Consider the following 26,682-nt stretch of genomic DNA (forward strand, 5'->3'; position numbering starts at 1 on the left):
GTCAGGCCCAGCAAGTCAAAAACTTCTGGTTTAACTTTTTAAGTTCCCTTCCCCACCCCCCACCCTCCCCATGTTAATTTTTAGTCACGAGTTCGGTTAAGTGAACCATTAAAAGTGAAACAAACTGAGCTGAGTGACAAATTAAGATGTGCCGCAGGCAGCCAACACGTTTCTTTTTTAACTTCCATCTGTCGAGCGCCGGCTTCTGAGGTATGTGATAAAAAAGCACCTTTGCTTACGAAGAGCTTTGCACTGCTGCCGAGGGGTGGCCTTACTGAGGAAGAGGAGGGAGTGACTGTACAAGGTATGAATCTCAAATCTAATACTCAGGCCTTTTGAATCTGCTGGCTGATTTGTGAACTACCCGGAAGGGGGAAATAATCAGAATTTAGATAACAAATATCTGGAAAGCTGGCTTCGATGAGGGTATTAATTTTCCCTTTCAAGAAAACTAACAAAGGGCTGAGCCAGAATACCTGGGTTTATCTTTCATCTTCAGGCAGGAGAGACTCTCCAAAACGCAACATGACACATCCAATATAGATGTTAAACCAGTAGGCAGCACAAACACACTCCCAATACCCAATAAAAGCACGAGGACATTTGTGGCAGTGTTATTTACCAAGTTGTAGCTCCAGTTCAAAAAAGGAGGCTAGAAACAGGCCCTTCCCTGAAGAGTTTACAACTAAGAGTGTTTTTAGCAGTATGGAAATCAATGCATCCCTCCATTTGCTCATGGCAAACCTGGTTGCATTAAAAATAATTACTGACTGACAAGCTAAAAAAACCATTGAAAGTGTTTCACTGTCAGTGTGAGAGAAATACCATTTTGTTTTTGACAGAGTCATGTAGGGCTCATTTTTTTTTTCCACTTTCCTGCAGCATGGGAAACTCAAAGTCTCTGACAGCAACAAATGAAGGGCTCTGTAAGGGCTTGGTAGGAGCCGAGGAGGGCCAGCTGATTAATTCTCTGGGGAAAAAAAAAGTTCACCAAGATCACTGGCAATAACTCCACCTGAGGTTTGCCAGCAAAGGCATTTTTTAATACGTATGTGATGGTAAAATGACTTCTGGTGAATCTGGGGTATTTCTCCCCAGGAACACTGTTCAGAAGACGATGTTGATCCCAAGACCATCCCTGACCTGGAGGGAGCTTGCCTACAAACGTTCAGCACACCATGGGATTAGTCCTTGGAGGAGAAAGAAGCAGTAGCAAGGCAAGTGCCACAAGTGCAAACTGATCATGATATTGCATTTGTGCCTGATTTTTTTTTAAATTGGGCTCCCTCTTAATCTTTCAAGTATTGGAACAAAACCTCAGTGCAAATGAGCTTCAGCTCTTCAGTGCAGGGTACTACTTTTAACAAAGCCCCCTGTGAGGGTTACTCGGTGACTGATGAGCAGACCCCTTCGGAAGAGAGTCAAAGGATTACATTGCAGGCTGCTTCACCCTCTTCCCAACAAAATAAAAGCAAGTTTGGGTACAGGGAGTTTATTATGAACATTTGCATTTAGGTATTAACACCTGCCAATGTATCTGGTCTACGATGACCTTTCCTAGCTCGTGCTTTTTAACTGCATCTTTTAATCATAGCTACCTTTTCCTTTTTTTAAGGGTCGTGTTTTAAAAGTGCCTGGTGTGTGCCTGTGTGAGCACTTGTGTAAGAGCTGCAAAGCCATTCACAAGTTGGCGAATGGATATGCATGCTAAAAAAAAAGTGTATGGCACAGCAGATGGAAAAAAGAAATACTTCTAACAAATATGTAATGACGGTAACCTGTTGGTGGTAGCTCTTAACTACGATGGTCTGGATCCTATGGCTCAAAGGCCCTGAAACAGCCAATTCTGAAAGCTGGGAAGTATATCAGGGAAGGACACCTCTACATAGATCTTGTTTCTTATGCCATTTCCATAAGGGGTTTCTATAGCATGTTCCAGGAGGAGCTGCAACTAGGCAGAAGACAGTCAGAATTTATGCACTATATTCCTAAGTTCAGGAATAATATGTACTATCATTTTTTAAACCTATACACGGAAACAAAAAAGCACAACAGGTTTCTTTAATAAAAAATTCCATTTTTTAAAAAAAAATGATTCTGCAGAGCTGAGTTTTATGTTGAAAAGTAAAAAAAAAAGAAGTTCAGGGGCTTCATTTGAGGTTAAAATTACAGAAGTAGAAAGCTTGTTTAGTACCCGAAAACTTTTCTTGTATATAGACTTGATGCAAGTTTTATTTCAGGCAAAGAACTTCTTAATGAAACAATTTCAAAGCTTCTCTCAAACAACATATTTCATAATTTCAAAGGCAAAGATTAACAATAAGGTAAATAGGATCTTTGGGTTTGGCTTTTCTTTGAGACTTACTCCTTGAGTGGAATTTAATTTTGCCCTTCCATGTCCCCGAAATGTATTGCAGATTTGCCAGCCAAGAAATCCAGATTTGACTTCTGTGGCGCCTGGATTTTCTGAATTCAGATACCCTTCCTTCTACATTATTTTCAATACACACATTCTGGAAAAAATATTTTTACATCCATTCCTTCAGTTATAGATTGAAGGTCAGATACTTGGCCACAGATCTGCCAGACAGCAGCAATGCCGATTTTTTTCCAGCATCTGTGGTAGGACTTGTAATACTACAGCTATAACAGAAAGCCAAAGTACCAGAAAGGACATAAACACACCTGAGAGACGTAGAGCGAGCACATTTACAAAAACCCCACACTACTCTGCAACAATACCCATGCAATACTAAGTGCTGGAAAATACCCAGAATTCACTGGGGAATTAGTTCTTTCTGCTTCCTTGTTTCCTAATGCATCACAACTTTTTTTCCTTGCTAGCTTGTAATAGTTATTCACCGACTAGGCGAAAACCACTCCGGTAGATACTTTGCATGAGGTCTCATCTGAGGTTTAGCACCACGTAGAGGTATTTTTTATTGGTTTCAACACAACCCTATATTACATACAATTATTAAAAACCTTTCCATATGTTGAATTGAGGCTGATTTTGTTGCTTGGATAGGGGGAAAAAAAAATTGTTCAGAGCAACATCAGCTCTAGTGGTTGTACTGAAATATTAAAAAGTATAAATTATTTATATATAGACTGAGACACAGAAGAGAGATGAGTTCTTCAGAACATTACATATATAAATTATATACAATGCTTGATTCAAGGAGAAGTTTAATTTGTTAGAAAACATCCAACTGAACTTACTTAATTTCATTTCTTTGTTTTTAAAATCAATGTTAGCCAATGTTTAGAAGAACAATATTGGAATTTTAGCTCAACACTTTGAAAACAGGAAAAAAAAAAGGCCCATCAACTATAAACATTGTCTCCCTCTCGCTATAACAAAAACAATTACATTTATTGAAGATGAAGATGTGCATTGAACAAAAGGGAACACCAGATTTTTATTGTAGCAATAAAGACTTTAATCAAATAATTTCTAAGATTTTATTTCAATATTTGAGTTCTGAGCATACTCTGCAGGACAGCTGCAGAGTAAAACGTCACCACAGTAAAGTCCCAGTTCGTTATGGCTCTTACTGAAGTTCTTATTTAATTATAGTAGACCAAGCACTGCTTTAAGCAAAGTTGCTTAATATATATATAAAAAAAAAAAATCTACAAAAGCTTCCCTAACAGCGTGGGTTGTTCTACTTAAAGAGGGGCCTCTTTTGTGTTGCTTTCTTCATTCAGGTTTTCTGCTGAGAATCCTTTGAGGTCTGGAGCACAGCTACAGTTTAATTTTATTTTGCATTGGGCAGTATAACTTATCACATATAGACTTGCAGCAGGGAAATAAATATCCCCTCACCTTAAGTGCTCATTTATTGTTCTTGATATGTCACACTTGATTAAAATATAGAGCTTGCCTCCCAGGCTGAAATTAGCTTTTCATTTTAAGTCACTAGCATTCAGGTCTGAAAAATAACAGGCCATTTGTTTCAATATCTACCATGTCCATCCAGAAGGGGCTTACATTATGGCAAATTAGTAGTTAATTGTGATCCATAATTCAAAAATTTGCTTGCTATTTGGAAATGCAGAAATTGGATTGTATACACCCCCCTGCCAAGGCTCTGCGCCTTTCACTGGGAGACAACTCCCAGTGTAGACTTGGGATGGTGCTATGACAAGAACTGTCGAAACTTGGCATATGCTCATCTTAGGAAGCGAGGGAAAAACAGACAGCATAGAAGTTGTTCAGGAGTGCAAATCTGTTTTAAAAAGTGACTGGACAGGGGCTTTGGATGCCTGCTCTGGGGCTGTGAAGGTGTCCACTGCAGAATCTGAGTTCAAGAAAATGCACATCAATTCCTGCTTTCTGCTTGCTAGATCCAAACTCCTCAAGGTTGTATCTACACACACCATTTACTCAGTGTTGCTTGCTTACTTTTCTGTCTTTAAGTATGTGTATGGGAAGGGGCAGAAACCACTTTACTGTAGAAATATATCCATTGTACACGGAAGGAGGAATTGATGTCTCCCTAAACATATGCACCCCTACAGTGGCAAAACAGTTTAATACCTTTAATTTATGGTGAACTGAAAACCAGAAACTCAGTCCAGCCCCTATTAATCCAGTAGTCTGAACTGGAGAGCTAATGAGCATCCACAGATCCCCTCTGAGTGATTTGGATGACAGGAGCTTTCGTGTCGCAAGCAGGAAGCCCAGCTACACAGAAATGCCAGGCTTTCTTTGAACAGGCACACATAAAACTTGTGGGCATGCATGGTAGGATTCTTTTCATTTAGTTGATTCTCAGAGGTAGTGCTCTTTGCAAGGGTGTTCTGCACTATCCATTGTCCTGGTTTCTGCTGGGACAGAGTTAATTTTCTTCCTAGTAGCTGGTATGGTGCTGTGTTTTGGATTTAGTACTAGAAGAATGTTGATAACACACTGATGCTTGAGTTGTTGCTGGGTAGTGCTTAGTCTAGTCAAGGGCTTCTCAGCTCCGCCAGGTACACAAGAAGCTGGGAGGGGGACACAGCCAGGACAGCTGACCCAAACTGACCAAAGGGCTATTCCATACCATATGGCATCATGCTCCATATATAAGCTGAGGGAAGAAGGAAGGAAGGGGGGGACATTCGGAGTGATGGCATTTATCTTCCCAAGTCACCATTATGCGTGATAGAGCCCTGCTTTCCTGGGGATGCCTGAACCCCTGCCTGCCCATGGGAAGCAGGGAATGAATTCCTTGCTTTACTTGCATGTGCGGCTTTTGCTTTCCCTCTTAAACTGTCTTTACCTCAACCCACAAGTTTTCTCACTTTTACTCTTCCAATTCTCTCCCCCATCCCATTGCGGGGGGAGCAAGCAAGTGGCTGCGTGGTGCTTAGTTGCCAGCCAGGTTAAACCACAAGATCCATAAAGGGTACAAGTATCCAGCAAACCAGGAAGGGACACCCCTTCCAGTCTCAAAACCAGCTCAGAAAACAAGTAACACATGGTCAAATTGGGTGCAACAACACCGTGGCCCTCCCCACCACAGCGTGGCCTCCCGAAGGAAGCGGTGTTTCTGAATAGTTCTGCAAAGGCAACTTTCCTCCTGAGCTCCACGTATGACTTCGCTGTCTGCCACTGCAGAATTTGGGAAGCCCTCAGTGCCACTTGTCAGCACCCACATACAGCGGTGCAAAGCCTACAGGGCTCCCTCGCCAGGACTTAAATCTTAGGCTGACAGTTTACTGCTTTCCATTTAAAAACGCGATTCTCCTGGATTATTGTCATTGCTAGGGGCAGCACTTTGTGCTGGAAGGCAAGGGGAATAACAACTTTCAGACAACTTTCTTTTAACAGCTCTTCTAGTGGACTGTAGTTCTGAGGACAATTTTGATAAAGCAGCACATAACAGGATTGAATTCTTAGAGCAATCGGTCTCCCAAATGGAAGAAAATATGAATAACGAGAGACTGAAGTGCACCCAAGTTGTTTTTCCCATGCTGTCTTACTCATCTCCTAGCTTCTGTTCTTCCTTCTCTCCCCTATCTATCCCTGTTTATTACTTTCAGAGTTGTTTTATATGAAAAAAAAAAAAAAAGAATTCCAGAAACATGCCCTCAATACCAGGCTGCTGTTATCTACATCATAATTGGTGAGCAAACTTATTCAAGGTTCTCTTAAGGGGGGCCTGTTTGAAACAGCTTATGGCACAGAGTCATGAGGTAGTGTAAGCACTAAAAAAAAAAAAAAAAAACACCCACCAAATTTTTTTTTAAAAAGTCAAAGTCACCTGGCAAAGTAGCCACTGAGAGATCATCACTTTAATTACACATTTTTAAGAGGCAATGCTGAGCAGCTAAATTTGTCACAAAGCTTTGTGCCTAAAGGAAAGGATTATTCTGAGATGGTGGTTTTACCCTTAAACAGTGAAGCAATTTATTGAGATGTACCGTGACAACTACCAAATTACAGCTCGGGAAGCATTTGTGTGAAACATCCAACCAGAGAGGCTTTTCTAATCGGTGGTATCTTGTCTTTTTTATTAGTACTGCACCTGCGATGCCCACGAAGTGATAGTGTTGCTTGTCTGTAATATGGTATTTTTAAATGCATCTAATCTGTAGGGTCTCAAAATGTTTTGCAATAGATTAGTATTTTGGTGAGCTTTCCTGCCCTCCCCTCTTGCTTTTAGTGGTAAATTGCAGGCTGGGTGATATGTGGAAATAGGAATTTAAAACAAAGCTGCTTTTTATCTTTAAGAAAAGGAAAAAAGGTTCCTACCATCAGGTCTTGCAAAACAGGTATTGGTGTCTTAAGGATCTTAATGGTGTCAACATGAGTTATCAGTTTTCTTTCAATTTTATTTACATGATACAATGTTTGTTCATTATATATGATACCATAATCCTTTTATTTTACTACAGGAGGTGGCCTGAAGCATAAGAGGTGAAGTGACTTGTCCCTGGACACATATTAGACCAACAGGAGAGTAAGGCAGAAAAGGGCCACTGGCTTTTGAAAGCAGGGAGGGCTTCAGGAGGGAACACCTAAAAGTCTGCAGCACAGAATAAATAAAACCTGGAGCGAATTGCCTGGGGTGCAGGACGGGGGACATTGGGAGTCTCTGGGCTAAAAGGACTGGTACTTGGCAGGTGGATAGAGAGTAGCACAAAAGGAATCCAAGCCTGGAGGCATTTAAGGGAGGAGAATGGTCTGAAGGTCACAGGGCTACAAAGAGAAGTCAGTGAATTTTAAGGAGCTTTGGAGGTGGTAGCTCTGTGAGAGGCCTCAGCTGCTGGAACGGTGGACATGTCCGAGTATAAGCCTGTACCGTGCAAAAGGAGACAACCTCATGCTGCAAACCCCTCTCGTGAATTTTTAAGTCTTACACAGGAGGAAGCGAGACATGTTCAGTTTGTACTCAAAAAAAAATAATTCATTCTCTGCCACAGTTATGCAGAAAGTCTCTGAAAAACAAGCCAACCACCCCCCACAAAACCCACCGCACCAAGCGCAAAAAAGACCCAACCACCTTTCATTGACACTCCACTTTTTGCTAAATAGCTCAAACGTACAGGTAGTTTCAGAATGACTTGAGGGAAATAAATTAAATCATGCAACCATTGAGGCAAGGGCAAATACCCAGAAATACCCAGAAAGCATCTTGTCTGTCTTTATATACAATACAATATACTTTTAATACAGAACAAGAGAATCATGCTTCCTGATGCTCTCACCTAAAACATTTTATTGTCTTCTAAAGGTTAGTTACCAGTTAAAATGGGTTAAACTATTACATTTTATAACTTAATAAAATGCAATTTATTAAAGATAATGAAATCCCTAGTTTCTGAAACAAGAGGGCACATTGCTCCAGAGCATCATATACCAAGCTTCAAACCACACTACTCCATCTGGGTAGGACCATCGCACCCACTTGGCTTTTCTTTCCAACAGCTTATTTCATAGATGATGGTTGGGACGTGTACACACAGTTAATTCCTTGAACGACACAAACCCATATTTCATCCCTTTTTCCAAGGATGCTCTCCCAACAAGGGCACAGGTGGTTCATGTTCTCCTGAAGCATTTGTGTTCTGCAGAACTTTCCTCCTGCCCTAGCCAATAGAGACAGCTCCTGAGCTCTGCACTCGCTGTGCCTGTGCTAGACAAAATACACAGCCAGTCTCACCACCTTCCTCCGCGCACCCAGTCAATGCAAAGCCAAAAATACAGGGAAAAGCCACCCAGGCGTTATCCATCCCACTAGGGAGGGCAAGGTGAATCACAGAGTGCTGCCCCATAACACTGAGGCAAAAAAGCTGTCAGACACCTAGGTAGATTTAAAACAAATGGGAAATTCCCCAGCAAAAAACCTAACTGCACTGCAAGCAAATCAGGATAACACAGCAGTTCCCTTTAGACCAGTACCAGAGCAGGCAAGAGAGTAAATGTTATTTCTCAAGAAATACCAAGATTTCCTTTCTTTCTCAAAGTACAAAATCCATTTGAACGTCTCTGTGAGCAAGAGAGAGAAGCCACCTACCAGAATAACCAGGTCCTGCCATGATTGGGGCACTCACAGGTAAGAGATGTTGGCTTTCATCCAGTCTCCGCAGCGCTGCTTCCATACCACTGCCCAAATGCATCAGCCAGGGGCTGTTACAGGAAGGAGAAGACCAATTCACTCTTTTCCAGTAGCTGACAAGGGGCACAGTCAACACAACAAGCCTTCTCCAACTAAAAATGCTGCTTAAACTAATACTTACCCCTAAAAAGTTTGCAGAAAAAGGGTATTCTTCAATGAAATGAGCAAGTTCCTCAAACAGAGGAGGAAGCACAACCCAGGTACCCACAGACTTGTACCTTGCAGCAGGTTAGCTCTAGTGTCTGCATAGATTCAAGCTTTTAACTGAAGCTTCCCAAATGACTGAGCATTTAGGAGTTTCTCCCAGGTGGTTTCTCTGATGCTAAGGAGGTGTTAATTGATCCTGCAGCTGGGATCAATTCATTAATTGATCCCTCGTCTGGGCATTAAAGAGTCTCTTTCTTTAATAGAGCTGCCAATGAACATGATCCCATTGAGTTCATATTTCCCTCTGCAAAAACATTTTATCAAAAGGTTTCCAAACAATTTCTTAAAAAAAGGCCATTAATCTTAAGCAGTCTCCACAGAAAGACTAATATTTAAAGAGAACTAAATTCCACCCCCTTCACCCAATCCTTTCATGTTATTTCTTTAGAATTATTTTAGTGCATATTAGCAGGACAGTAGAGATAAAAATTCTGAGTCATCTTTCCTCTGGCTGCTCCGTGGAGCTCTGCCCCTAAAATGTTTAACAACTGAGTGGAAATTAATAAACCTTACAAAAAATTAGGAAACAAGCAGGAATACCTGAAATTCTGTAAAACAAATCCATTCATGTGCAATCATGTGTTCAACCCCTTGAGATGTGCGAAGCACAAAAAGGCTGGAATCGGCAAAGAAGAGACAATAAAGCACTACAACGAGATGCTGTACCTCCTTAGGAGGGGGTTGTCAGGCTGATGATAGCAGGTGCTTTAATTTGGTTGACTTAATTGAGGATGCATGCAGGATGAAAGATTTTGGAATTTTACTACTCAGTGTAAAGCATCGTCTTCCAAAAGGAAAACTGACACACAGAGAGATAAGTAAAGAAACTTTTGAACAACCAAAAGGTTAATAAAGCAAGATAAGCACCACCACAAGATGTAATTCGTGTGTTCTGAACTCTGGTAATTGCATAATTGGAACATATAACACCCTTGTCACTATAAGTCCGTTTTCTCTAATTCTCTTATTTTTCTTACTTTTCCTGCGGTTTCCCTTTCAGTTTTAGCAAATTAGGAGGGAAGAGGGGACAATGAAACTGTTGCTAAATGGCCAAATCCTTGATTTAATGCCATTTCCTTTGCAGAACAGAAGTCATTGTTCTGCCCATGCATGGAAATAATTTAACTTAACAACATAATAAACATTTAGAAGAGCATTAATATTTGATTACTATGTGGTGTTATTATGCTAGTGCCACTTCTTTTCAAAAATATTTGCTCTAAAAAAGTATAGATTAAACATCTACAGTATCAAGTGTAAGCACTAGTTGACACTCCCTAGAATGGCTTGCAGAGAGGGATGGCTTATTGGCCCCTAAGTTGGTCCTATCCAGGATTTCAACAGCTCACAGAGAAAGCTTTAGAATTAATCAGCGGGCTGCCTGTTAGCAGTTCGGTCTTGGTATGTAAAAAGAGACGATCAGAATGTGAAGAAACAAAACAGAATGACAAATTAAAACCAAAGTGGAACAGCTCCAGAAAGAAAAACAGACAGTGTTTGCTGGGAAAGCCAAAAACCTGGTGGTCAGGCTTTTTTTTCTTTTTAAATTTTTCTTCTTGATATAAAAAAGCAGAATAGGGAATGGAATGCACGAGCCTGAATTTTAACCACTGGATTACTAGCTATTCTGGGTTAGGTCTCAATCTCATATTTTGTGAAGAAGCACCAACTATTTAGATGCCTTTTTCTGTTCCTCATTTTCCTCAGAAAAATCCATTGACAGGGGCAAATGAATAGAACTAGGAAGAACACTTAATTCATAATTCTCCAAAAATTCTGGTCCAGACAAGCTAATTTCCCACCCCGCTGTACTCCAGAGCCATTTTATTTGCTAAACATCACTTTATATATACTTTAGATAAGGGAAACACCATGAACAATCTGGCTGGAACGCAATAGATGGAGCTGCTCAGTTAAACTCCTGCCCTGGAGGCGTCATCTGTGGCTGCCAGCACAGCGCGGGGTTTCCATCGCCCTCCGACCTGCGGTCACTTTGCAGCTCTTCCGTGCCTCTTGCTTCTCTACTGAAGGGGTAATTTACAATTTTTTTACTCAATTCAATGTAATCCAATGAAATACAGGCAGACGGAGGGTGCATAGCTGATGTTTGGGATACAAAGAGATAGTGCTTTTTCTTTTTCTTTGGAACAGACCTTTAAGTATCTCTGCATATATATATTAAGTATACTGCACAGTTAACATCGCATGTCTGCTGTCTGCTCACCGAGGAACATCATGAAAATTTTCAACTGAGTCAAGGACATTACATCTGAGAAAAAATAAAAAGCATAAGCAAAGTGATAATTAAACATAAGTGTGTGCCAGCAGTTGCAGTGTGGGAGAATTAATACCACTTTTGTGGGTCCTGGCTAAGGATTATGTCCCTGGAACAATTATGCTTTGATTTTTCTATCTTGCAATTCTTTCTTTTTCCTACTGAACTTGGTTTTGGTAACACAGTCATTTATTACAGTTATGAAAATGCAGCTAGTTAGAGTCAGCATAGATTGAACACAAGTTCTCCTCTTAAACAGATTGAATGCCTATTTAGTTCCACACCTGTTGTCCAAATAAGAGGTGACACAGCAAACGCAAAATGGCAGGTATACCTGTCCTCACTAGTGGAGTGGCAAATCTCAGTCTTTCCACTGCTATCTTGCATCAAGGAAGCCTCTACCTAACATTAAATCCTCAAACCCATTGCCTTGTTGAATGTGGATTTTTCTTTTCCCTTGGAAAAAATTCTTGCCATGCAGCAAAATATTATCTGTAGCTCAGACCTAAAGAATGCTATGGAAAAAAAAAAAACCCGAACCAAAAACCACAACAAAAACCTGACTCTTCTCCAGGGATCCATCAAGAATAATTACCTCCCCAGCCTGGGTTCAGCTGGGGATCCTCCCAACACAGGCACGCATATTTTCCTGCAGAAAACAAACATTTCTGCTGGCTTCTATCCTGATGCCTTTCAGGTTCAGGCGTGAGGTGTGGGAAGCCGCAGGAAAGCGATGCTCTATCTCGCTAAAGCAGCAGATTGCTGCTCTGCACCTGCAGTCATCATCCCTTGGGCAGCCCCACTGCGTGCAGGCAGGCGGGTGCCAGTCTGTCAGTGGCAATGAGACAACCAGGCTTTTAAAAAAGTGCCTTAGTCACAGAAGTTCTGTCAGTGGTGTATCTGAAGTCACAGTTATTTATTTGCTCACATTCTCTCATCCTCTCTCTTTTCTTTTTCCATTAGCTCTGGACACGTTTTCAAATAGACAATCGAGGAAAAAATATTTTCCGTAGCTTTATTGTGAAGCACTTGGCATTCCTTGTTCCTCTCTCTTTAAGGGTAATGTGCCTTTTTATAATGGAGGGGGTCTTATGAGTCTCCTGAAATGATAAAATCAGATCATTTACATGTGGGAATTGCCAGCTGGAGAGGAGAAGACGTAAGCTTGTGTTCAAGAAAAGTTTCACATGACATTAAAAGAAACCATCTGCTTTTTCTTTTTTGTTCTTGTTTAAGAACAGCTTGTGTTTGCAGATCACAATTTAACACATGGTAATAACCTACAGGACTTTGTGAAGCATGGATCTTGTTTTCCTGCATGCATAAAAACCCATAAAAGATTGTGAAGAAGACATTTACTTCTGATCACTGTCTTTTTGCGCTTGGTTATGTTTTCACAACGGCTGTAACGCTGCAGTAAAATCCAACTGATGGGTATAAAATGTAATGTAAGGCATAGATACTAATTTATACTGTATGCTCAAGTAGAGCTGAGCTTTTCTTTCTTCAGTGCATATGCAGCCAGTTTCTGGTTATGATAGGCAAACAAATTCATCTGCTCATAGTGTAGGCTAAGGTTTCGATAGTGTTAGGAACTTCAATTGTACGAGTGATAAAAATATCCCTATCAGCCACAGAACTGCTTCGAGGAATTCCCTCCAGCCCTTTCTAAAGCCCATTTCATTAGCTGTCTCTTTTAGTGAGTGATTTTCTTCGCACGCTGGCAGTAACTAGAGGTAAGGTATATATGATATTGCGTGAGTGATGGCCGGCCCCTCCGGGGGCAGTTTAGCGTAACCTTCACACATACTGGCCCATTCATTTTTTTGCTCATCTGCTCTGCGGCATTTCTTTCTGAGCCGGGGCAGATAGATGATCATAAACAAAATGCCACATTTCCAGGCGGATTTTAATTTGCTTGGCTGTAAAGAATTCACTTTTATTTCACGTTTCAGCAGAGCTTTGGGGCCCAGTCTTATCTTTTCTTAAGCCCCTTCATGATTCCTTAAGTCAGTGACGAGTTCAAAGTGCATAGCACAAGACAGGACTTCTGTGTGCCATTTATCCAAGATTTTCAACAGAATACCCTGCAGTAATATATGAATGTCTGATTTAAGGGTCATGTCTCTGGCTCCCCGTGTAGCCTGGTTTGGAGTCTACCTCCTACTGAGTTTTACATTTATATATCTTTGTAAACTTTTTAGTCCTTGTGACTCTGCCAAAAAACTGGCAGCATGAAGTACTAACAGAAGTTAGTGAACCTGAACAATGGATTTTTCCTCTGGATTGCAAGTCTGGCTGAATCTCTGGTTGCAATAACACACTTTAGTGTTAGCCTTAACAAAGGTAAAAATTCTTGAGGTATTTCCCCTCCCTGTGCTTTCCTTATCTCTTTCCTATATCCCCTGGAACATCTGATGATTTGGTCTGGCACATGAATGATCCCATATGTACCATTATGATATCAGACATCTGCTACCCATCAAGATGTCAGCTTAATTTGAAAAGAAAGCATCTATAAACACATGCACAAGCACCAGCCAGAATGCTTGGTGACCTTTGGATATTTACTTTAAGAAATTAAATGCACATCGGATCAAACCAGAATTACGATAAGTGTGAAAAGACATGGTGTGAATTTGTTCCCCTAAGTGGAACTGTGAATTCAGGAGCATTTTATTTTTATTCTTTTGCCTCAAAAGGTGAAGTGACCTTCTACTTACATCAAGAGTGACCACAGAATCTCAGAGCCACACATTTACCCCACATTGCTCTGGTGGAAGGGACAAACTTCGGTAGATCTAGTATGTACAATCTGCCATCCACTAGATTTCTAGTAGATCTGAATGTAGAAAATTGGGGAATAGACGATAACACTTCCATCTCCTCTCTCTGGCCTGCTGCACTTCCTTAGAAACCAGAATAATTCCCCAGGTTCACTCCACTGAGAGCAAACTAGTGATGGACCATCAATTGTGCATAAATTCTGATAAAAGAAAAAAGTATCACAAAAGAGAGAGTTTTAGGTAGGTGGGGAAAACCATTGGAAAAAATCAGCATAGTGAAGGATGCTGGGGAAGACCCTGTTTTGGCAGGATTAGGAATACTGAGGGGTCTGCTAAGATGAAGTTGGATATGCATAGTGATTTAGAGAATTATTTTGACAGAAGAAAACATGGCCTGAAATTGCATTGGTATTTAGAGTCATCAACAACTGTCACGTGTAATAAGAGGAGGCAAGGATATTTTACAGTGGCTTTTGATTGCTCTTGAGGAGGTGGTAAGAGGAAATAAGACTGGTCAAAACATCAGTGTCATTTAAACAGAAAGAGAAAAACAGGTGAAGATGTAAGACTTTTTAATTTAAAGAGCTCAATCTGAGAAGAGAGGGAACTGGTGAATGTAATCAAGTTTGAATGACAAGCTCAGGAATATAAATGCAGTACAGGATTAACTGCTTTAAACCAAAGGTGGAAAATCAACCTGGAATCTGTAGCCCGGCCTGGGGGAATGAAAGGGAAGAGTTCCAACCTAACAGGTTGAAAAAAGCATATTGTAAGTAGAAAACTGCTCAAAAGTCAAGCTGTGTTAGGCTTTGCCAAAGGATATTAAGGAGCAAAAGGCTTTTTAACAATATAAATAAAAGGAGGACAAGAATAAAAGTGGCCTGCTATGCAGTGAGAATGGGGTCAAGAGCAAAGATAATCTAGATATTACCCCCAAAATAGTGCTGACTTCGATTTCATTGTAGGGACGATAGCAGAAGGGATGATGGGGATGAACGTACTGCAGTTCAGTACCACATCCCAGGCGGCAGCAAAACCCTACGTGTCTCATGCACGTTAGGAGAGAAAGCCCATTAATGTCCATCCCAACCATCTGAGGGAGCAGCAAAGGAAGCAGCAAGTCTAGTAGCAAGCACTGATGGAACCTCAGCTGGACAGGCAAACATCTGGTAACTGGAAAGGTGAATTCATGTATGGGCAGATGCAGAGCTGGGCTGTGACAGTGATCACATGGATGGAGAGTGTCTCGCAGGAGGAGGCTAAAAGAGGCTCAGTATGTTCAGCCAAGCAACAAGAAGGCCTGAGAGGCTGTAAAAATGCTCTGTATAATTTTTTCATGGAGCAAACATAAGGGAGGGAGAAGTGCTATTAAGCCAAAGGAAAATGGGACTAAATAAAGCAAAAGGCAAACATATACACATTGACTGGGCATAAACTTTGTTGGGCAGTTGGGAACCTTCAACGCTATCCAAAGGGTGATCCCTGGTTGAACATGGGGAACGTGTCAGACAGAAAACCAGGCAGAAATCTGCAAGCTTTATAGTTAAACCTATGAGGTTTATGAGTGCATTTCTGTAATAGCAAAGGCTTGGATTAGGTGATTTAGGAAGTCCTTAATCCCTATGCTGTGAATCCCTCCAGGGAAGAAATCACTAAGAAGTGCCAATGAAATGTAAGTGCTATCTCAGTTGCTCTCTACAGACCCACATAAAACTCTTGGATAGGGAAATACCAAGGTGGAAAAGATTGCTTTACATTCCTGAAGCAGTGTCTTTTAAAGCTGAGCTCAGGCTGTATTGCCTTTTCCTGACCCAAGCAAGCAGGCTCATGGGGAATTGGGCCAGCACCACTGCTGCCTCATCTCCCCTCACCAGAAACCAAGGCAAGGTGATTTGATTTATTGGCTGTTCAGCATTGGCACTTTGCATGGTGGATCAGCTTAGTGCTATTTAGCCAAGGTGTTTCTTTAGCTTGGGCCCACGGGGTTGCCATGTTCAATGGTCTTCAGACCACTGGGTCTTCTAGTAACAAGCCAGCGCAGAGCTGTGGACATGCTGGGTTGGGAGGTGGGAGCTTCCCTCCCTTCTGGGCACGTTCCACGCAGGCAGGGTTAGGTAAGGAGTGTGGACAGATCCGGCATCATGAGCCAAGACCTGCAGGGCCATAGCGAGGGTGTCTTTATGAGCCACGGGAAGGTCCATCTGCCTCATCCGCTGCACTTTGAGGGGGAATCAGTCCCGCAGAAGGTGGCTAGAATAGAAACAGCCACTCAGAGGGGCTAGAAGAGGGGGAAGAGTGATTCCCCTTTTGCTGGAGACAGGTAATAAGAACACTTTCTTCTCAAATCTGCACTTTGTAATGTGAAGTTAATGATAGAAATGAGAAGATTCTCAATGGGAATTATAACATCTTAATCATGTTCCCATTGAAAAATCTGACAAATTGCCTCACAACATCCTTGGATCCCCAAACTCTGACGGGAAAGCACTGTCTGTCATAAGATTCTATGCTGTCCTATGCTACACTTCTAATATACAACTGATTGCACTTATGAGAGGAGGCATGCCTCAGGCTGGAATATGTAGGGACAGATTGTTTTCCCAGCCTTCCAGTCTGGAGAGACTTCAGAGATTGGACATCGTGCGTTGGATTGGCTGTACGGATTCAGCATGGCAGGTGAAGCAGTTTACATCCCGAACAGCTTCTGTAGGCTGCGTGCACGCACCATCCTACCAGCCTGCCATATGAAGTGGGCAGCCAAGAGCAGCCCTGCATGGAGAAATGATTAACCCTTCTTTTCCATTTATTTCAATATTTGTGTGGTGGCATCTCATTCCTTAGATTTATGAGGAAGATGACAAATACATCAAAGTCTAGAATTTGTCAAGCCTTTTCATCAATAGCAGAAAATTTCTTTTTCTGGCATTCCTTTCCCTTAACATGCATTTAAAACCAAACTCGGTATTGGTATGCTAATGATCAGAACACAAATTTTGAACCCTGCTTAGAATCCGAGTTAGCTTTTTAGAAATGTTTCTGGCTTTTATAGCCTATTAAAATCCCACCATTACACAAACATCTCATTAGAAGAAGTTTGCAAAGATCAAATCCATGCTAGCAGATCTGACCAGATCAACCAACAACATAAATGTGTTCACAAGTCGGTAACCACCCGCAGCAGCCGGAGGCACCTAATCCTTTACAACTCGGAGATACCTGAAGATGTTTGAAGTGCCTCCCCTCCCCACCGAGCTATGAAAAGAGATAAGCTCTCAGTTAAAGCAACTTTTCTCAAAAAAGCTCAGGTTTTAATGGATCAGATGTAAGCTAATTTCACAGAGCTATGAAGACCCTGAAGGTTTGTCACAATAAATAACATATTCTCTGGCCAGCTAACATCCAGCTTCCCGTCCCTCTGAGCAGCCGTGACAACACTGACCTCCCTGTAGTCACTTTCTTCACAAATCTCAGGGTTCAGAGTGGTTCGTTCCCGTTGAGTTTGAGAGGTCTGCTAATTTCTTTCCCATATATTATGATGCACTGGAAATAACATGAATTAATTTAACTTGGTGACCTTTTACAACTGTCAGGCTGCAGTAATTTCAGCTTTCTTGATCGTCTCTGGACCAGTTGAAAAGCAGTGGGGAAGGAGGCTTTGTGTGGCTGACACTTTGCATTGTATCATGGATATTCTTGAGCCTGAGAGGTTACCTGATGAACTCCAGTGCCAAGTAAAAGGACAAACTACAGTAAAATGACATATTTTGTTTTTGAGATGTCTCTTAGGCCCTTTCAAAGTCAACGGTTGTGACTCTGAAATGCCTTGCACATAAACTTATGTTAGTAACCTACTGGATTGTGCTTAATACAAAATACACATAGGAATTAGAATATGAAAGCAGATAAAAGATGCTATTTCAACAGTTTCATACTTTTTGCAACATAGATTATGCTATTAAAATCTGACAAGTCGGCAATCAAAATAAAACACTGGCTTTGTTAAGAAGTAATAAAGATTCAGATTCTGCAACTATGTTAAGCAGCTCCGGAAGAAAAAGAAATAGTCTGAGTATTTTGTTCGTGCTATTTTAGTTTCTGTGGTCTCTCTAAGCATAAATGATAGTAAGAATGCTTTGATTTTTGTTTTGATGGATACAGTGAATCTAACCCGACGTGTATGTGTAACTTAACCCATTTCATTTTGTTATTCATGGTAAAACATATCTGTCCAGACAGAGCTGCTAAAGTTCATAAAAGCAGAATTTTCTGCTTTTCAGTGAACATTCACTGGCAAATGGCTTCAGAGCTGATCTGCTTAACAGAAGGAGCCTCATAAAAGTCAGAAAAACTCTTCAACATGAATTTAGCTGAAAACAGGAGAAGGTCTTTAGAAACTTGAGGCATACATTAACACATATGAATTGACTGGCAATTCAGTGCCCCATTTTCACCTTTATTTCCCACTGTGCATGTTCAACACAGCTAACTGTATTTGCAAGTCCTACTGTTTATTTATACTCATTTCTGCTCAGCTTCTGTGCTGTCATGGTTACTTTGCACTGGTCTGTCCATGCAGTTGATATCTGAAAATGCTGCGTACATAAATATTTTAAAATTGGAGAAGATATTCAGTCTTGTCTTCTCTTTCATACAGTGTCTACCTGACTACCTGTAAATTAGCTCTTCTAGTGACCTGAGCTGCACTTGCCCTTCCCTTAGGCATACGAAGGTGTTCAGCATAAACCATCCTGGTGCAGATGTACAGCTACTTCCATTATTTAAGCCACTGTTCACAAGAAATTTTGGATAATGTTACTCCTGAAGCTAAGATCCCACTACAAACCAGAACTTTAGGAAGCTAGAGCTTCATTTTGAACTATTTGTCGGAAAATACACTGCAGTGACAAGTGTCGGTTGATCTATCACCATCTATGGTGCTGCTTGACAGTGCTGGTCCTGAGGAGCTGTTACAGGAAAGAATTGTTCCCACGGCATGTTCACAAGCTGGCTGAGGATTTCTCCTATAGCTTCATTATATTACCCAGCAACCAGAGCAGTTCCTTGGTCTGAAAACATGCATGTTCACACTCAGAGGCACACTCAGGCAATGATGACCCCAAGGCAAGGCTGAGCCAGAAATGGTACTTCCCTTAGCATTTATAATAGGAAAAACCCCAAACACCCACCACCATGTATTAAAAACCACATTTTTCGGGGGTTGGACTAGATGACCTCTAAAAGCCCCTTCCAACCTAAAACATTCTATGATTCTATGATTTTTCTGCAAGGAGAAGGATTTTTAGAAAAACTGTTTCCTTCCTTTTATGTCAACTAATAAAAAAGTGGAAGAGTTAAAATGAGACCTCCTCTTATACTTGAAAAAAAAATATCCAGGTTTTGCAATGTGCCTTTTGGCAATGAGTCTTTCTGCAGCATGTTTCAAGCACACTATTAAAGCCCAGTTTTTCTGAGATCTGAGTGTAATTGTTTGTGGCCAATATTACTTCCACTCAGAAAACTGCAAACACAGAGTTTGCTCTCTCTACCAACTGGAAAGCAGATTTATAATGCATATAAATAAAGCCTATGAAAGTACCTGTATATCCCTTTTTTCGTGCACTGAGGAGTTACCATTCTCTGCACAGAAGCTTTCCTTATCCTGACTTCTGGGGAAATGATGCCAAGGACCAGCACGTGACACGGAGCTGCGAGGCTGCCTGGCCTACCCAGAACTGGTAACCAGCCAGAACATTTTTATGGCTTCCCTAAGAATACCCAGAGCAGTAATAAAGGCGTGATTCACAAGCCAATCAAAAGCTAAACGACACCAGTCTTAAAAACAGACAGCCCAATCAACCTCACAGTGATGTTGCTTTAAAACAATAAATATTAGTTTTGTCACTACTTAACGGTTTCAGAGTCCGCTGCTGTGTTTGGCTGTCACCTCAGAAAATCTTGAAAGGAAACACAAACACAAACCAAATTGGTATTTTCAGCTGCTTTTGCGACTTCAGATCAATTTTCTCTGGAAATGCTGTGATTTTGTCTTCCCGTAGTAGTGACAGACAGTGCCTTATACTTTTTAATTGAGTTTAATCTTTTACTTACCTACAGAAATAAAGAATCCTTAAGTGTATCATCATGCAAAACAAAGAGGAAATGGCATAATAGGAAGGAATCAAGGAAAGAACCTAAAGGGCTTTTTTTCTTGTGTGTGACATGAGGAATGCTGTAGCTTGTTATGCCCTTTGCTTGGCATTCTCTTGCAGAACGTTCCCTTTCAACCTATGATGATAAAAGAAAAAGAAGAAAATACAAATTAAAAATCGTAATGTTGAATTTTCAGGAGCAGCAAGGTGAGATTTGGCAAACATATGCCTGATTTTCTTTTTCTCTCTCTCTCTCTCTCTCTCTTTTTTTTTTTGTGTGAGCACTTCTCAATTTGCAAATATTAGCTTCCCTGGCTTACAGGTTGCTTACTTGCAACCTCATTATTACTACACTTAATGAGATTACTTATAATCAAGAGGAGTCCATCAGGCAAACAATATAACACATTTAAAAATGTCCTTGCTCCTGCACCTTCCTTTTTATAGACAGCAGCCCTGATTAGCATTAAAACACCCAGGAGCAGGCGCAGCCCCAGTGCATCTGGGGGTGTCGGGGCAGTGCAGCCACGCAGCCGTGCCACCAGCTGCCATGAGCACAGGCTAAGGGATTGGGAGTGCTTAGCTCTGTACCTTGCCAGGAGGAGGCACCAGATAGCACTTCTCTTATGATGACAGGCTGAGGTAGTTGGGGTGGTTCAGCCTGGAGAAGAGAAGGCTGCGGGCAGACCTTATTGCAGCCTTTCAGTACTTAAAAGGGACCTATAGAAAAGATGGGGAAAATCTTTTTAGTAGGGCCAGCTGTGACAGGACAAGGTGTAATGGTTTTAAACTAAAACAGGGTAGGTTTAGACTGGATATAAGGAAGAAATTCTTTACAATGAGGGTGGTGAAACACTGGAACAGGTTGCCCAGAGAGGTGGTGGAGGCTCCATCACTGGAAACATTCAAGGCCAGGTTGGACGGGGCTGTGAACAACCTGATCTAGTTAGCAGTGTCCCTGCTCCCTGCAGGGGGGTTGGACTAGATGACCTCTAGGGGTCCCTTCCAACCCAAAACAGTCTATGATTACCAAAAGTGCATGCTTGGACCCCTGGTTGGAGTGGAGCACTGGGCTCTATAGTCTCAGCCTTAGCCCAAACCCTGCTTTGCTTTGGAAGTGCCTGGAGGTACTGCCACCCCGCAGAGGGCCCGCAGTTACTGTGGGAAGTGGGCACCTGCAGCTGTTTTATCTTCACAATTGCTTCATTTCCTCTAAGTTTCTGTCCTTTACAGGCTTTCAATTTAACTCCTAATATTTAGGAAAATTAACATCAAACAAATAACCTGAAGGCCATCGTGTAGTCAAAAAAATTACTCACCATAACTCATTTTACACAATTAGCAGAACACAATGAATAGGCCGGTCTTCAAAAAATGAAAAAAACCCCAAACCCCAGAAACAATTGCAACTTGGGAAGAATACTTGGGAGTGGCAAACCAGCATTATGAGCTACACCACAGACTCATTTTCGTGTCAATAGTGTTAGAAGGAAGGTTTGGAAGAGAAGCTTGCACACCTAAATCACCCAGAAAATGATGCTCTAAATGGATCCTGAACTCGATACAGCTCACCATAGAGTCATAAACAGTCTTATACTGGGGGAATAAATGAAATGCTCTCCGCTCCCAAAAGATACACACAAAAATAAGCTGGACTTGCTCTTACTGTGTAGGAGTTAAAAGCAAACGAAGTATCATCTTTCATTACAGCTGAGTGAAAAGAGTAATCTTTCCATGCTGGTCTGTACTAAGCTGGATGGGTCACTCTGTTAAGTGCTCATCTTTCAGTGGAGTGAGCTGTAAATGAATTGTATATAGAACTGACCAAAACATGTACAAAAAAGTCTCACCACTGAAAAATGTCAATTCCTGGACCTATGAAACAATAAAGTATCTTTTGAAATGGCATGAAAAAGTTTTGTAGTTGGATTTCTGAAAAAAAAAAAAAGTTCAGAAAGCTAAAACCGTGCTACCTGCTTTTTGACTTAAAATATCTCTGCTTGGAAGTCCATTAAAATGTAATGTTGTTTTCGGTGGGGACCAACAAGCTCACTTCTTCCACGACTGAGCAGTTTGCATGGGTGGTGTTTGATCAGGACGTGGGGACATTCGTTCTTGTCAGATGTTTGTGTTGATGGGGGAATCCTGGACTGCTCTTCTCATCTGATGATTCCTTCTGCCCCCGACAAAGACTTCACGCTTGTGAAAAGCAAATAGGATTTTCTTCCCCAAGTCATGTTCTGTTCTGCTCCCCGTGGTTTTTTACCCTCACTATCACTTTGGCAATTCCCATTTTCAGTTTTAAAGGCCTTCTTTCATGTGGGGAAATATCAGCAAAGAATTCATAATGCGCTCTGGCAGCTGAGGAGAGTGATTGATGCACTGTACTTTCTAAAAAAGTCACAACAAAGCTGTCTGTCACTGCTGGTTTGCTACTACAGGTGTTCTTGACCCAGGCAGTTTGCTTCCTCATACGTAGGTACTTTATTTTATTTCAATTTCTTCATATAAAATAAAGGCATCGGTACTGCATTGATTTAAGAGCATTTCAGATGGCACTCCTGCCAGGTCAGAATAGAGAAAATGTATTGCAATCGGAGTATGTTCATTTGCTTACACTAAATGAATTTAAAAAGAAAGTATAAATGAATTATAGGTTTGAATTTTAGCTCCTACGCACAAGGTAAACCTTTTGGGACCCATTTTTTTAGGGTTGCCATCATGCACATGAGGCACCAGAGGAACAGTACTTCAGTTTAAGAGAGAGACATTCCCCAAGAGGGATACCAGCCTCTGGAATAAATTCCTGACAATTTTCTAATGAGGAGCCAAGGAAGACAGACACAAAAATACCTTTGGAAGACCCATGAATAAAGTTGCTGACAAGAGTTAGCAGATTTTAAAGATTAAATGAACTTTTGCTATAAGAAGAAATACCTCCTTCCTCTCAAAACCAGTATCATTTTTAGTGATAGTTTGATTTTTTTGGGGCAAGTTTCTCCCATCTTATTCATTATTAGTAGACTGGGAAAGCAGTTACATTGGAAAAAATGGGAGACAATCAATCCTTCCCCTTTCAGTAACTGTAATGCCAAAAGATCTGTAGCAGATCATTGCTGTAAAATACTGAGTTCAAATCCAACAATACAGTAGCAATAGAAACTGGAAGTGTCTGTTCAATGGAAAGGTGCCGTAGAATACTGACCAGGGAAGAGATTTATAAGTGATTACAGAAAAATCCCTAAAGCTGTCTGCTCATTGTAGAGGCTCAGTGGAGAAAAGCAAACAAGATTCTCAGATACAGTGAACTGCTTGAAGAATATAAATGAGAGTAGGTAGCACTGCTGCACTCTGTACTGAGCAGCCCTCCCCCAGAAAGCCATATCCAGCAATGATCAGATGGTCACCACGCTTTCAAGAGTGCATGAGAACAAAGAATGGATAATGCAGCCTGATAAGGGGCCTGAAGGAGCTAAGCCAGTAGAAGTAATGGGGAAAAATAGGTCCCTTTCTACTTGGAAAGAAGTCAAGATGAGAGCAACAAGAGCAGATGAAATGATAAAGACAACGGGAGGGAAGACAATAGTGCAGATGCTTCTTAAAATGTAGTAGCTTGGGTTGATCGATCTACCTAGAGATTCACTGCCACACTGACTGCTCGAATAAAGGGAGGCAGGGAATAGACATCACCGGCTGCGAACTCAAATCTGGCAATACAAGCAACAAATTAGTTGGTTTCTACTCCTCTTACATGAGAATTTGGACTCACTACGATTGCTCCTTTCTTTACCTGTAAATCATACTTGATTTTCAAAGTAACCAAAAGATTTCAAAAGATCTTCTCAGGACTAAGATAGCACAAGTTGAAAGAAAGAGATTATATTTAATTTATACATTGATAAAAGTGATGCTTAGGAAGTCCCCACTAGGTAACACAATATAGAGAGAAACTGGTTTGAGAGGGGAGTCAGCTCCCACTGCAGCTGATTATCATTTATAAATTTGAAGGAATGCAGTCATAAATAAGCCAAGTCCAGACTAGACTTATCTTATATTACATTTTTTATGATAAGATTTACATTAGTCTTAACTTGTGGTTGGGGCTCTTGAGCCCTCAGGCTGTTTCCTCAACTCAGTGTGGAAGTAGCATTGTTATTCACTTCTGATATAACTTAACGAAGGGTCTGCAAGCATATTCAGAAGCCAAATTAGTGCCAGTACCCAGTGTCTGTTTGTGCTAGTAGAGGCAGACCTAAGGGTTGGCTCTCCAAGGGCCTAAAGGCAAAACTGTTTAAATCAGTATGACAAGCATGGCTAAGCCTAGAAATGAATAATCAGGAATGACCTTAACCTACACATTTTGCTTATGACCTTATTATAATTATTAGTTTTGAAATGTGCAGAAGGAACACAAAGTGATTTTTTTACCATGGTTGTCTGCAAAGAGCCCTGTGTATTTCCCTCTCCGTCCATATGTATCTACTATTTACCCATCCCTGTATACCTGCCTGTATGCACTCTCACTCAAACCTGTATGGCTCTTTGCAACACAGATGGCCCCCCAAAAGGCTGCCCAGATAACTTAACCAGCCAGTATCGGGCTCTTGATGTAGCTTGTGGGGGGCTGAGGCAGTAATAATATACATTTGGCCACCTGCATGTGTTCCAGTAAGCTAGAGCCCGAAAGATGGGTCTGCAGCTGTAATACCCATTGACTTCCCCAAGAGCTGCAGGAGCTCAGTGGGGTGTTTCTCAGTCCTTCACCCACAAGGGAGAAGCAGCAGCGCATTCAGATGCCTGATCTTCTCTGCAGGGTATCCAGAGAAACCAATAAAATGCTGGTGAGTCTCTTAAAGAAAGAAAAGGGGTTAAACTCACAAATTATGTGAGATCCCAAGGGAAGCAGATTGCACTAGGCAATAAAAAGATGCACTGACACAAGCTTAGATAGTGTCAAAGGAAGCAGGGCTTATAAAACAATGTAAAGATAGCTGAGGCAATCCCTCCAGTGCTGTGATGGAAGACACGTGAGGCAGATGAGAAGGGGCTGCTGACAGCTCTGTTTGAAAGTCTTTGGACAGGCCCAAGAAGCTCCACCATCATGGCCTCCTCAGACCCAAGAAATCTGGGAAAAGAAACTTCAAAGCAAGATTCAGACCACTCATGCAAAACATTTCTCCTTTTTTTTTTTTTTTTAAAAAGTAATGATTACTGTAAAAGTAATTTAATGCTATTATTTTAGTGAATTTTGCTCCTGTGAATGCACAGTATTGAATATCTGCATTGTTACAAGTGGATGCAACTCCTACTCCTGGGGCATGTTACCCCAAAGTTAATTACTTTCCCTGCCTGTAACTATTATTAGTGTTAAGGCAGCCCATGGATCGACACTCAAAATAAGACTAGGTAGAGTGGATAATTTCCAGTGGGATAGGGTCAGTGACATGAACACGTAGAGGAAATGAGGATTTCAGCTCAGCCCTGATGATCTCAGCTCCAAGGCAGGATCACACTTGATACTTGCTACTTCTGGTTGGCACTGAACAACCTTATATTGAACAGTTTTACTAGTATACTGAAAAAAGGAATGGTCCAGGCCTCCACACTATATCACATTTGTGGGTGCTATGCAGTATTGCATGCAATTAACAAAAAAACACTTTTAATGCAAGTAATAGTTACAGGCCAGTTTCAGTTCTCCATCACTGGTGGCTGCTGTGGTGGACACAGCACAGACCCAGCACAGCCATTCTCAAACTCCTGTCTCATTTCTGTGAAGGAAGGACAGTTACCAAATTAGGGAGCTCCATATCTCTGGTCCTTGTGTGCTTTCAGTTGAGCCATGAAGAGACTCTACCAAAACCAAATTAATCTGGCATAAGACTAGAAATTGTTCCTGCAATACTTAGGGGACACTACTCTATTGAGATGTTGTTTTGGATATAAGGTATCAATGTGTGTTCCTAGTAGGTCAGTCACAAATTCCTACATGTCTGTACCCCAATCCCAATTTATCCAAGAAATGGTCTTACCTTTTCATGCCATCAGTTTCTTTTACATGAAACCAAGCCAATTTCATCTGCTGCTCTCTGTCTGAACAGAATTGGGTATATGAAATATATTGGCAGCTAAGCATTCCAGATGTACCAGGACAAGCTGGAATATAAATCAGAAAAGGCTTCTTCCTATAGGGAGTCTTGATTTTAGATTTATTACAGTGCTTCTTAGAGTTTGGAAGGTCAGCACATTACACCAATTGATTTCAGGGAGAGCAGAAGCAGGCCCTTGCTATTCAGAAAGTAGTCTGTCTTGTAAGGTGAAAAGGAGAGTCTTTGACAGGAGGCAAATGTAATAAAAATTAATTGGTACAAGTAAATTATAAAAACTACAGGTATGAAGAAGTCTGATACTGCTGAATCCTTTAACACGAGTCAAATGTAGAGTTAATCAACTGTGTATTCACTTATCTGGGCACCCAGTAGCCCAGGTTCTAGAAATGGTGGATTGAGAGATAAATTAAAGCCTCCTGAAACATTAAAAAAAGAAACCCCTCATCTTATATTTTGGCTATGGATCAAGCAAAGGAAAAATCTTGTTGAGCTGAAGAACTGAGCCAGGTCTTGCAGGAGTTAGGTCAATCTCCTCTAATTAAAGAG

Source organism: Egretta garzetta, unplaced genomic scaffold (genome assembly GCF_000687185.1).
Source record: "Egretta garzetta isolate BGI_Z169 unplaced genomic scaffold, ASM68718v1 scaffold188, whole genome shotgun sequence".
Classification (NCBI taxonomy): Eukaryota; Metazoa; Chordata; class Aves; order Pelecaniformes; family Ardeidae; genus Egretta; species Egretta garzetta.